Raw genomic sequence first — 12,757 nt, forward strand, 5'->3', positions numbered from 1 at the left:
GCTTCTTGTGGTATAGAATAGAAACTTCTTTTAAAGTTCCCTGCCATTTTTTTTTTTTTATCTTGTACCATATTCCAGAGAACCAGTTCAAGCAGAGTCTCCACCAATATCAAAGGAAATGAGTGAGAAACAATTCTCCTTGCAATGAAAGTATTATAGGCTTTAGGGAAAAATGGGCATCTGGAAAAAATCACTTTCCATGCATTCTCTCAAAAAACAAGTGAACAAAACAAAACTCAAATCTACTTAGATTTGGTCAATAGCTTAATATGAACTTTCTAACTGTTCATCATTTTCCATCTCTCTCTAACTTCTTTGGAGGAGAAATATCTATAAATTTTTCTTTACACTAGTAGGGTGAGTTTCTCAGAGTCTTGCATTTGGATATAAAGAAAAGATGACAAAAATATACTGTTAGACTGTTCCAATAAGAGCTGAGTATAATAAAAGGAAATAGTAGTTCATTTCTTAATCTCTGGAGATGATTTCCTTAATGGAGAATGTAGAGGTTTTCTTTTTCTTCCATTGCTATTTATTTAAGGAACACTGAAGTAGATTGCTCTTACTTTAACTTCCAATTTTTATTTCTATAGGATGTAAAACATATTGTAAATGTTACTGAGAATTAAAAGAAAAAGAATACAAAAATAATGAATAGCTATTTCAAGGATGAATGTTTAAAGTAATATATGAAAAGGACTTAGTATTAATACTACCAGTTGAACAAATTTAGGGGAGAAAAATTAGAATTATATATTTTTACTCTAAACTGGAAAAATTATACATTTTAAATATTATGTTGAATATATGTATAATACATGCCTGATACGTGTGAGTAGGAATTTAAGTGAATCCTTTACAAAAAAGTATTGGATTTTGGGATAGAGCACTTGTCTATATACAGAAAGTAAGTTGTATTCAGTAGTGCCTTAGCAGATACTGACACAACAACTATATTTTGAAAATGATGCATTTAATGAACAACCACCACAAAACAGATACTATTAAGTAAAAACTAGTGGGCAACTGAGAAAATCCAGAATATGAACTGATAGGAGATCAGACAAATATGCTGTGATACAGTTATAAAATGTTATATAATGAAAACGAAGGGACTACATGCAAAATAATGTTGAGCTAAAGAATCAAGACACAGAAGATTATGTATTTTATAATGCCATTTGTATACAGTTCATAAAGAATCACAACTAATGTATAGTGTTATAATATAGCATAAGGATCGAGAAGGGGGTAGTGACTGGAAAGAGGATATGAAGGGCCTTCTGTTATTTTGGTAATGTTTTATTTCTTAATATGGGTGTTGTTTAATGGAACACATTCACTTAGTGATAATTCATCGAGTTATACAGTTATGATATCCACTATTTTCTGTATATTTATGCTATAATTTAGTTAGGTCAACATGGAGAAAAATATCTAGAGCATATAGCTATAAGAAAATATTTTCCTACCTCTATTGCAGGTTATATCTGAATATGTTTTGACAGGAGCAGATAGGCAGAAAAAAAAAATCTGTGAAATTAATACCTCAGGCCTTAAAGACGTTATTTGCTGTGACTCATGAGTTCTTCTTGGATATTTTAGGGGAAAAGGCCGCCACAAAACTATGTAGACTACCATGGTATATTGGAGCCAGCTAACAGCTTTTAAAAAAATTTCTAGTTCTATCATGATCTTGTGGACCTAACCATATACCCATTGACACTTTAAGTCTCAACCAAAGATACAATCCATGGCTTTTTCCTACCTTAACCTTAAACCACAAAGAAAGAGCAAAAAAAAAAAATCAATGTTTCCATCTGCTTTTAATCAAAACACTTCTACTTCTTCTATAAGAGTGCACAGATAAAACCCTGCTTAGCATTTCATTAGCTAGCTGAATTGTAATTACAGCAGTGATCTAACACAAACAAGGCAACTTTGGCACCTTAAAAGCTCAGTAAACTCAAAATGTTGCCTTATGATATTAACATCTTGAAATTGTGTTAACTCCCTTTGCTGTGCATACAGAGTTTAAACATCGATGCCCACAGATGAATTTTTATAGTTTCTTATTTTATCTTGCACTTCACATTTAACACTCTGAATCCTATATTGTATAATTTGCTCTGTATCTGCTTCTATGTAGACACATGCAAAATGTGGTAGAGAGCTGAAGTCATTTTCTAGATAATCCAATCCAAAAAAATGGCCTCAGTTGCCTAGATATTTCAGATGAAGTTGTGTTCCTGTTAGTTTGAGTTATAAGGAGAATTATTGCAATTCTCTATTTTACATGCATAGGCAAATCCTTAGAATTCAGGGTGTGGAAAAGTGCTGAGGGCAGTGATTTCAAAATGAAAGGAAGGAATCTATTTTAAAGCAGAGTAAGCGTTTGAATTTATGGTTATTATTTTGGCCTAAAGTTAGAAAACTCTTTCATTTCAATATTTCATTAACATTTTAGTGATCAGATACCCATAGTATGTAAATTAAAGAGAGCACCACATAGCAGCAAAACCAGATCAATATCAATGATTAACACAGGAAAAATTCATAGCATGGGATACAGTCAGCTTTGCTGTGAATACATAAGAATGAAAGATGCAATGCTTGCCAAGAGATTCTTATGGCTGAGACATGTCACATGGTAAAGCTATTCAGAATGTAATAATGAATGCCTTTCCACTATAATAACGCCTATTCTAATCCTCTCATTCTAAACTGAACATAAATATAAAGGATATTAAGAATATATTTGAGATGTCAATGAAATAAAATGTTGTCACTGGATAATGGTCTCCTGCTGCTTCAGAAAATACCAAGCCAAAGGCAAGACTCGTGTTTTCAGAGTAAGAAGACATTAATCCCATGACAGTGTTTTACTGCAGTGATTGTATTTCTATTATGCAAAATGAGCATGTAGATTTAATCAATTCCTTTGATGTATGTTGATGTAGTAAATTGACAGTGGTTTATCATCATTATGAAATTGTTGTATTCTTGTAGGCAGTTTATCAAAGAAAATACAGATGTTTTAGGAAACAGTTTTTGGGTTGAGGGGAAATACAGGTTTCTGACTTGCTGGTGGTTGGTTTTTCTTAAGAAAGTAATAGTTAATATAACAATTGATGGACTGTATGATTGACATACCCAAAAAGGTTTGTGCAATAGTCTTGTTATTATTATAGCCCCACGTTTCAACTTGCTGACGGGCAAAACATAATAATTAAATATAATTATTTGAGCAAACAACCATAGTGACACAAAGAAAGTTGAACTCCTTCTGAGAGTGCTTTACTAATGCATTTACAAAACCAGCTTTTTTACTTTGAATAATGATTGCTGAATAACAGTTGATATCATGAGACGAGAGCATCATTCTGTATTTCTAAGTACTACTATAATACAATAAAGACCCATTGTGCAAGATAGCTTGGGGCTTCTTACGGAACCACTGAAGCCAAACCAAGCATTATTCCCAATGGAAAATGGAAACCCATCACTTGCTTTCTTTTGTAGAAAATCCATTAATGCCAAAATAGTTGGATGTATTCCGTTGAATGTATTTAGAATATTGTATTTCATTTAGAAATGCCTGTCCTTTTAACAGGCCTCAGGTTTGCTTTGAGAATCTTTTCCAATTTTTAAAGTGAAGTAAGACTAGTACAGTTAATTTATTATTCCCAAAGGTAGATCTGATTTCAGATGCGTTTTCATCCTCTTTGTTCATTGCATTTAAATAAGTGAATTTTGTACTTCTAAGGCCATCTATATTATCATCCTCTGTATCTTGGTGCTGTAAGGCCAAAAAATCTGAAAATTAAAAGCTTAATTTTCAAACTCAAGAGGAAAGGTAACTGAAAAAGCTATTATTTTTCACAAAAAATGCAAATCACCAAGCACATATATCCCTTGTGCCATTCAGGGAAGAAAAAATCAGAATGGCCAAAAGTGCAATAAGAACGACATCAGGAAAATGCTAGCAGAGTTGAGATTCTGTTTCATGCTTTTGTCATACTCTTTATGTTGTTCACTACAACATAGGCAGTCCACTGTCAACTTAATTCTTTGTGAGGAAAGAAGATCTAGAATCGTTACAGCAATATTTCTTCGATATTAATCACAAATCCATTTTTATGGTAATTTTAGTATGAACTCTACTTTTTATGATCACATACTATATTAGTCTCCTAGGGCTGCCATAACAAAATACCACAGACTAGGGGGCAGTTCCAGAGGCTGGAAGTCCAAGATCAAGGTGTCAGCAAGGTCTGGTTTCTCCTGAAGTGTTTCTCCTTGACTTGCACATGGCTGCCTTCTCACTGTGAGGTCACATGGACTTTTACACGGGCAAGGGCATCCCTGATGTCTCTTTGTGTGTCCAAATTTCCTCTTCTTATAAGGACATCAGTCAGACTGGATCAGGACCCAGCTATATGACCTCTTTTAACCCTAATTATCTCTTTAAAGGCCCTATCTTCAAATACAGTCACATTCTGAGGTACTGGGAGTTAAGACTTCATATGAAGATTTTGGGGAACATAATTCAGGTCATAACACATACTAATAAGATTTCCTTTGAATTTTAATATTATACTTTAAAAAAATGGAGGCATTGAATGGTGAAATGGGTTGCACAACACTAGCTAGAAAGTTAGTGATAAAGCCATAATGATATGTGATCTTTAAAAAAAAAATGAAAAAAGTGATTCTGTGTTGAAAAGACTCTTTGTCACTTTTATTCTTCTAAACCTTTGACTACAACCTCATGTATCATTATGCTGTTAGAATAATCTTACATTGATAAAGTATTTCTGTGTGTATTGAATTCCTTCTATTCTAGGTTTTATTTTTCTTACAAGGAATAAGTTCCTTGAGAAAAGAGACCATGTTTTATATAAGTATGTATTGCACTTTATAGCTAGCACAGGGCCTGGGCACTCTAAAGAGAAATAAATGGATAGCTGGATGGATAGATGGATGGATGGATGAAATAATTTGCAAGTCGTTTATTAATTCAGAGCTGTGATTTAGGTGTTTTGTACCTGAGCTTAGTGCTGATGAGAAAAACTCTTCATTATGACAGAAGACACCTCAGGAATATCATTCTTTAGTGTACATAAAACTGGCTCTTAAAATATGACAGCCAAACAGATTTAAGAAAGATTTTATTGCATGGCTACCAGCCAAAGCCATTGAGCAGAAAATAGAAAGGAAATAAAATTATACTGTCTTGAAATTCAGGTGGGGTTTTGTCCATACTTCCTTATTAAGTGTCTATCTAGTTGCCTAACTGAGTTTCAGAGGCAGAGGAAGAGCTGTGCACATTTGACACATACGTAGTTTCCACTAGTCTGTAGGTACTTAGTACCTTGAGTGCGCAAGCCAGGAGATGTGTCTATGTTATTCACTTTCTGCACCATTGTTCTGTGAGGCCAAATCTCTCTGAGTACAAACTTGTATGCAGTCTTTAGGGATGTTTTTCCCATCACCAGGAAATACCTGTATTTTAAACTTAACAAGAGAGTTAAAAAATATCTAAGTAATCTATGTATAGTGTGGAAAAAGGAGAAAATATAGGTAAAGACACAAGAAAAGAAAGCAGTAGTCATTATAATTCTATTTCCTAGTGATAACTACTGATAACACTTATTAAACATTCCAACATTTATGTACACTTAAGTGTGTCTATGTTAAATCCATATAAATGTGGAAATGATTCTATTCCTATCACAGATTAAGCGAGGCTCCAAATGATGTACACTGACACCAAGTACCCACATGGTAAAGTGAACTGCCAGGTTACCTATACAGAGCTTCCTGAGAAAGAGCTAAAGAAAATGCTTGATTCCCAGTAGCCACCCATTGATACTCAGGCTGCATTGCATAAAAGCATTCCTTGTTGAAGAGTGCAAGGGAGAGAATTCCTTTGGAGAGGGTTGTGCTCCAGGCTTTGCGTCTGCCTTCTCAAGAGACAGGCTAATTCACCTCTTACCAAGCAAGAGCCCATGTGTAGAAACCTGCGGTGTCATAGTGAGGAGAAGTGGCCCATTTGAAATATTCAGCACTGTTTGAAATGTGTTGGGCAAAATGAACACGAGTGTTTTTCATGGTGAAGGCATAGGCTGTCCAGAAGTGACAGACATTGTTAGCAAATGGAATGGTGGACTTCAGGAAATCAATAGCTACAAGAGATACAGCTCACATTAATGTAACTGCTCTTCGGGAATCTCCAGCAAACATACTTAGGTCATGTGCCGGGCCCAGAGAGCAGCAATGCCACATTATGATAGTGCTAGATGATGGAAATAATTTCTGCCCTTCACCTCTTCTCCACACTTCACCACTTCCTTCCTTCTACCCTGGGAAGATCAGAAGTCAGGCCAGCAGGTAGAAGAGCTTTCAGAGTAAAGAGAAGTCATTTGTGTCCTCCCTCAACAGCATTGTTTCTGAGCTGGAGGTGGGTAGAAACATTAATCTAAAATGAAGTGTGTCAATTACACATGACTAGATGTTTTAATTTTCGAAATTAAATTATAACAAACGTGACTGAAGAAATATTTGTCTAAAGTGAGCATAAAGTAGATCTGATCTGACCTAAATTCCATCCAAGGAAAGAACTAGATCCACCTAAAAGCCAGTTGGAAGGACAGTCCAGGGGAGATTAAAGTGATATCTTGCTTGTACACTAAACAAGTCTGCTTTTTCAACATTATGCACACGCATACCCACACATAAGTCAAATATCAGACACATATTAAATATATACAATGCATTATACATATAAATCTATACACATATAAAGTGGGACTCTGACATCGTGTTTTAGGGTTTTATAACGTGCTTTTTTCTCTTATCAATGTATCATAATCTGATTTTTTTCTGCAGCATCATTTTTGGTTACTTCAAAGTAATCCATTGACCAGTTACCCATATTGGTTCAACTATTTCCCTATTGTTGACCATTTATATTCTTTTAAATTCATGCATGTTTAAATTAGTGTTTGCTGAAGTTAATATCCTTGCGATGGATAATTAGTGAACATCCTTCCTTGTTACTTGGAGTAAGTGTGTAAGTGTGGATTTGCAGTCAGAGGGTACACATATTTTAAGGGCTGTTGATAAGTGCTTCCAAACCACCATTCAGAAGCCTTCACCAATTTATACTTCCCACGAGGAGTGACTCTCTTGCCCTTTCCTACACTTTCCACATTATTAACTTTTGATGCATGGCATTGTTAACTTTTTTTTGCTAGATATTTTCCAATTTTAAAATGAAAAATGCTGCATAATGATTGTTATAATTTGCATATCTCTGGTTACTATTGAGTTGCAGGTGCAGTGATTTTGCTAATTTGATTTACCTTAATGTTTTTATTTTCTAATTTTATTGGCCAGAACTTCCTGTCTTGTGCCTTTTTTTTTTTTCTTTTTGAGGAAGATTAGCCCTGAGCTAACATCTGCCATCAATCCTCCTCTTTTTGCTGAGGAAGATTGGCCCTGAGCTAACATCCACACCTGTCCTCCTCTATTTTATGTGTGGGACGCCTGCGACAGCATAGCTTGACAAGAAGTGAGTGGGTCCACACACGGGATCTGAACCAGTGAACCCCAGGTCACTGAAGCAGAACGTGGGAACTTAACCACTGTACCACCAGGCCAGCCCCTTGTGCCCCTTTTTTAAAGAGATAATCCATATATCTAATTCTTTTGATATGTTAAGAATTTTAACACTTTGTCCTGTATGTTGGTACTGTATTCCCCTGAAAATCATTCATATTTAAATTTCTTTTCTGTTTTTTAGCCATATAAACATTTTAATTTTCAGTTTTTCTTTAGTCAAGTGAGTCAGTATCATCCTGTATGTTTTTCTGTCTTTTGTATCAAAATTAAAATAGACTTCTTATGTATGTTTATGTTTTATAAAGTCTCAAGTCTAAATATAATTAAAAATTGTCACACATGAACCAAATAACAAAAATAGTAGAACATATACACCCATGTACCCAGATTTGAGATGTGAGCTGTTTTTACATTTCCTTTACTTTGCTCATATTCTCTTTTTTATCATGTCTCTTTTTTAACAAAAAAATTATAGTTGCGAGTACATGCTCACACTTCAGCACATTTGCCTTCCCTCTCTTTTCAGAGGAATCAGTATTCTAACATTTCAGGGTATGATTCATGTCCATGTGTCTATACTTATTCTAGATATAGACAATCTATTTTATTTGTTTCAGAGTTTTAAATTCTTATTAAAATTCTTATAATATGTCTATATATTTGCACTATAATTTTTTACTCAGCATTGAATTTTGAAATTCACTAATGTGACAATTGGTTTTTCTCAGCATTATTTGTTCTAGAACTACCAATGCTGGTGGTTGTAGATCGAGTTCACTCGTTTTAACTACTTTCTAATCTACAAAGGTGTGACTAAACCTCAGAGCATCTATTCTGCTACAAATGGACTGTTAGGTAATTCCAACTTTTTTATTTTTCAATTCCAACCAGTGTTAGAATGAATATTCTAGCTCATGGTTCCTTGGGAACACGGATAAGAGCTTCCCAGAGAAACATATCTAGAAAAAGCATTGTGGAGTCATAGTCCTGTGCATATTAAAATTTCCTAGCTATTGCCAAATTGTTCTTCAAAGTGGTTGGATGATTTACAGAGAGTGTAAGAATCCCTGCTAATCCGAATTTTTGCCAAAACTTAATTTAAAGAGATTTAAATTTCTTTGCTGGTGTGTGAAATGGTTTCCCAGTGTTGCTCTGATTTGCATTCTCTTCTTGTTCCTTTGGTTGTTCATCTTTTAATAGGTTGACTGGCCATTTCGAATCCTCTTCAGTGAAATACCTGACCAAACTCTGTGCTGTTTTCCTCTATTGTTTGAATTTTTCTCATTAATTTGATTTTTTAAAATCTAAATTGAAATACTATCAGATTTTTGCCAAACGTTACCCAGATTTATAAGTTTTGCTTTCATTTTCTTTAGAATGTCTTTTGATGTATGAAAGTTTTTAAGTTTAGTGTATTCAAGTGTATTCAATTTACAATTTCTTTTAAGCATTCTGCATTTTTTTGTCTTATTCAAAAAATCCTTCTCTATCTTGATATCCTAAAAATATTCTCCCATATTTTCTTGAGAAACATACACAGTTTTGGTTTTCACATTTTGGTCTTTAACCCATCTGGAATATTTTATTTTTGTGCATAGTATAAGGTAGGGATATATTTTTATCATTTTCCCTTATGGAACGCAAATTTTCTTGGCATCATTCTATCGAATAGTCTATTCTTTTGCAACATGTAATGCTATGTCTGTCATATGCCATATACATATAGTCTGTTTCTCTGCTCAGTCCTTTGTTTTCCTGTTTCTGTCCCAATAATGCATGGCTTTAATGATTATAGCTTTACAGTGACTCTTTGAGTGTGGCAGGGTGAATCCTCTTCTCTAGTTTTTATCTACAGCATGGTCTTAATCTATTCTTGATCTTTTACTTCTTATAGATTTTGGGATCAATTCGTCCAATTCTATGAATACTCTTCTTGAAATTTTTATTTGAATTGTAATGGGTTTATAGATCAATTGGAAATACTTGTGATCTCTTTGATGGGTCTCCATTTTATTTGGATCTTTTGTCCAATGAAATTATATAAATTTCTTGAAAAACTTCTTACTGGATCTAGCGTAGTTAAACTCTTAATCACTCTACATTGATATTGTATCCCATAAAACTTCTGAACTCTCTTAAAAGTCTTGATAGTTTGTCTGTGGATTCACTTGTATTTCAATGTATACATCATATCATTGGTAAATAACAATATTATTTGTATGCTTGTTTCTTTTTCTTTACTTGTCTCTCGTCTAGGATCTCTAGGTAATCTTGAAAAGAAGTGTGAAAATCATCATCTTTATTTACATTTTTCTCTGAATTAAAAAGAATTCTTCTAAAGTCTTACTAGTAAGCATTATTTTCCTGCTGCAGGTTTTGGACAGTTGTATTTTTCTAAGTTAAAGAATCTCCCTCAATTCACAGTTTGATTGGAGTTTTAAAATGAATTTATTTTGGGACTGAATAATTTGTCTTCATCTATTGAAATGGTCATTTTTCTTGTTAATGTTATAAATTACATTGACTTTATTTTTTGATGAAGAAGATTGGCCCTGAGCTAAGATCTGTTGCCAATCTTCCTCTTTTTTTGCTTGAGGAAGATTGTCCCTGTGCTAACATCTGTGCTCGTCTTCCTCTATTTTGTATGTGGGATGCCGCCACAGCATGGCTTGATGATCAGCATGTATGTCTGTGCCTGGGCTCTGATCCCACAAACCCTAGACTGCTGAAGCAGAGTGTGCGAACTTACCCACTGTGCCTCCATGCTGGCCCCTACACTGATAATTTTTGAATGTTAAACTATCCTTGCATTGCTGGTATATATTGCCTTAAATTCTACCTTATCTTTGATCAATACTACCAATACTGCTTTTTACAAAATGTTTTCATTTTTAGCATATTTTTTGTATCCTATTTTTCTCATTATCTTTGTGGTATTGTATTTTTCAATATAGTTTAATAAAACAGTCTATTTTTGGGTTTTATTTTATATTTTCCCAATCTCAACATCTTTATATTCTTTAAGAGAACCAAATATATTCCCTTCTCATTATTTTCTTTACATTTTAAAAACCATATTGTCTAAGTTTGTGTGATTTTTCAAATTTTTAGTATGTTGAATATTTTTCTTTAATTTTTTGAAGAAGCTATTTAAAATTACAGGTTGTTATTGCCAAGACAATTAAATATTTAGAATAGTTCCTGCCAAATAATAAATGCTCAATAAATGATAGCTATTTTAATTACCATTACCTATTCTGTTTGCCCCTTATACAATTTTAAAAAGTTTAATTGTTTTAATAATTTTCCTCTCCAAACCTTAACCACTAGACCACCAGGACTGGCTAATAATTTTCTTCTCCAAACACTCTCCTCCATATTTTCTTTTAGAATAATTTAGTTGTTTAGATTCAGGGTCATATTATTAATTTTTTTTGAAGTAGATTTTATTTTTTAGAGCTATTTTAGGTTCACAGCAAAACTGAGCAGAAATGTTATTAACTTTTAAAAGTTTCTTTCTAAATAATTATGTTTAACGTTTCTGTATTGACTTTTATAAGTACATTAAAATTATTTAAAATTGTCTAGGTTCTACGATCTTTATTTTTTCACATTATTTCAATCTGAAGATGGATCTTTTCTCCTTTTGTATTATCCACTTTTTAAGTATCCTCCAAATTCTGACTTTTCTCTTCTGTAGCTTACTTAGCTACAAGAGATTTAAAATTTGGTCCCTGGTCTTAACTGCTAGTAGTAATCAACAGTTTTCTTCAGTTGTAAACCAAATAGAAGGAGAAGAATGAAGAGAAAAACAGAAAGTTTTGTCATTTGAAGTTAAGAAGCTTGCTTTTATCAAATAAACAATAGAACTAAATAATATATGTTGATTTCCCTCTCCAAGTCTTCTCTTTAGCACTATATTCAATTTATTAGCCCTCCTATGAACTCTGCCTACAAAATATACTCGAATGCAGCCACGTCTCTCCATCTCCACTGTTATTCCCAAGTCCAAGCCACCATCATTTTTCATCTTGATAACTATGGTAACCTCAAGGTGATTTCTCCACTTCTAGTTTCACACCTCTTGAAACCAGTCTGTGCTCTACTATTAGACTGGTATTTTACCTCACTGAGTGAACAATTTACCTAGTAAAAGTCCCTTCATTCTGAGTACAGAAGTAGAGGGAATCTTGACATAACTATGGACTGCTACAAGGATAAGAATCATTCTGTCCAAGGGTAAAATGCCCTCACTTGCCTTGCCTCCTGAGTAATGGCCATTTGAATAGTAATTTGGGGAGTTCATGAAGTTTTTCTTGGTATCCTAGCCCACGTTATTCTCCCAACTCAGAAACCTTACAGCACTTAGAGCGTGCTCTATATTTTAAACCTAAAAATATGTTGTTTTATATGGTTTGTATACTAATAATTTTATTACATTATGTGTTTGTTACTCCTCATCATTCAAAGTTAGTTTTCCTTCATTGTCTCATTACCATTTTATTTAACTCAGTGGTTCCCCCTATGTTTTATCCAATTCCAGATTGCAAACCCATTGGGAACTAGGATAACATATTTTATTCTTGTGTTTTCTGCACCGATCTAATAATAAATGTTCAACAAGCATTCTAATTGATTTATTGATAGGACTATAATGGAACTTCTGGGTTAAATGATTCCTTTAAGGATACAAGTAATTATCATTTGAAGTACCTTATAATATATTATTTTGAAAAAGTAGGAGACATATAACACCAGAGCGAATGTATTTGAAATAGTGAGCCATTGAATCATGGTTTCAGTCTTTACAAGAATGAAAAATGTTTTCCCCAGTGCCTTTGATTAAATTTAATGGATGGGACCACAGCAACTCAATTAGGTTAGCATATCTGGAAAAATAATAGTCGATTTGATAGTTAAGTATAGGCCCTGGTTCTGACATTAAAATCAATACTGATTAAGCCAACACTTTTCTCATTACTCTCCTTCAAATTTAAAGAGATTATAGTTTTAAAAATAATTTTCACTTAAGGGTCAATTGTTCAGGTTAAATCCATTACCAACATATGTCATGAGGTAGCTGCAATATAGCATTAATGATACTTTAATTGTTACTGAAAAACTTTAGTTC

The 12,757-nt window shown here is 33.5% G+C and overlaps 1 protein-coding gene across 8 annotated transcripts in view; it reads left to right on the top strand.

The window, feature by feature from the left end:
* TMEM232 (transmembrane protein 232) overlaps positions 1-12,757 on the top strand; it is a 178,343-nt gene that overhangs the window by 121,303 nt on the left and 44,283 nt on the right. The window lies entirely within an intron of this gene.

The sequence above is a fragment of the Equus asinus genome, chromosome 9 (genome assembly GCF_041296235.1).
Source record: "Equus asinus isolate D_3611 breed Donkey chromosome 9, EquAss-T2T_v2, whole genome shotgun sequence".
NCBI lineage: Eukaryota > Metazoa > Chordata > Mammalia > Perissodactyla > Equidae > Equus > Equus asinus.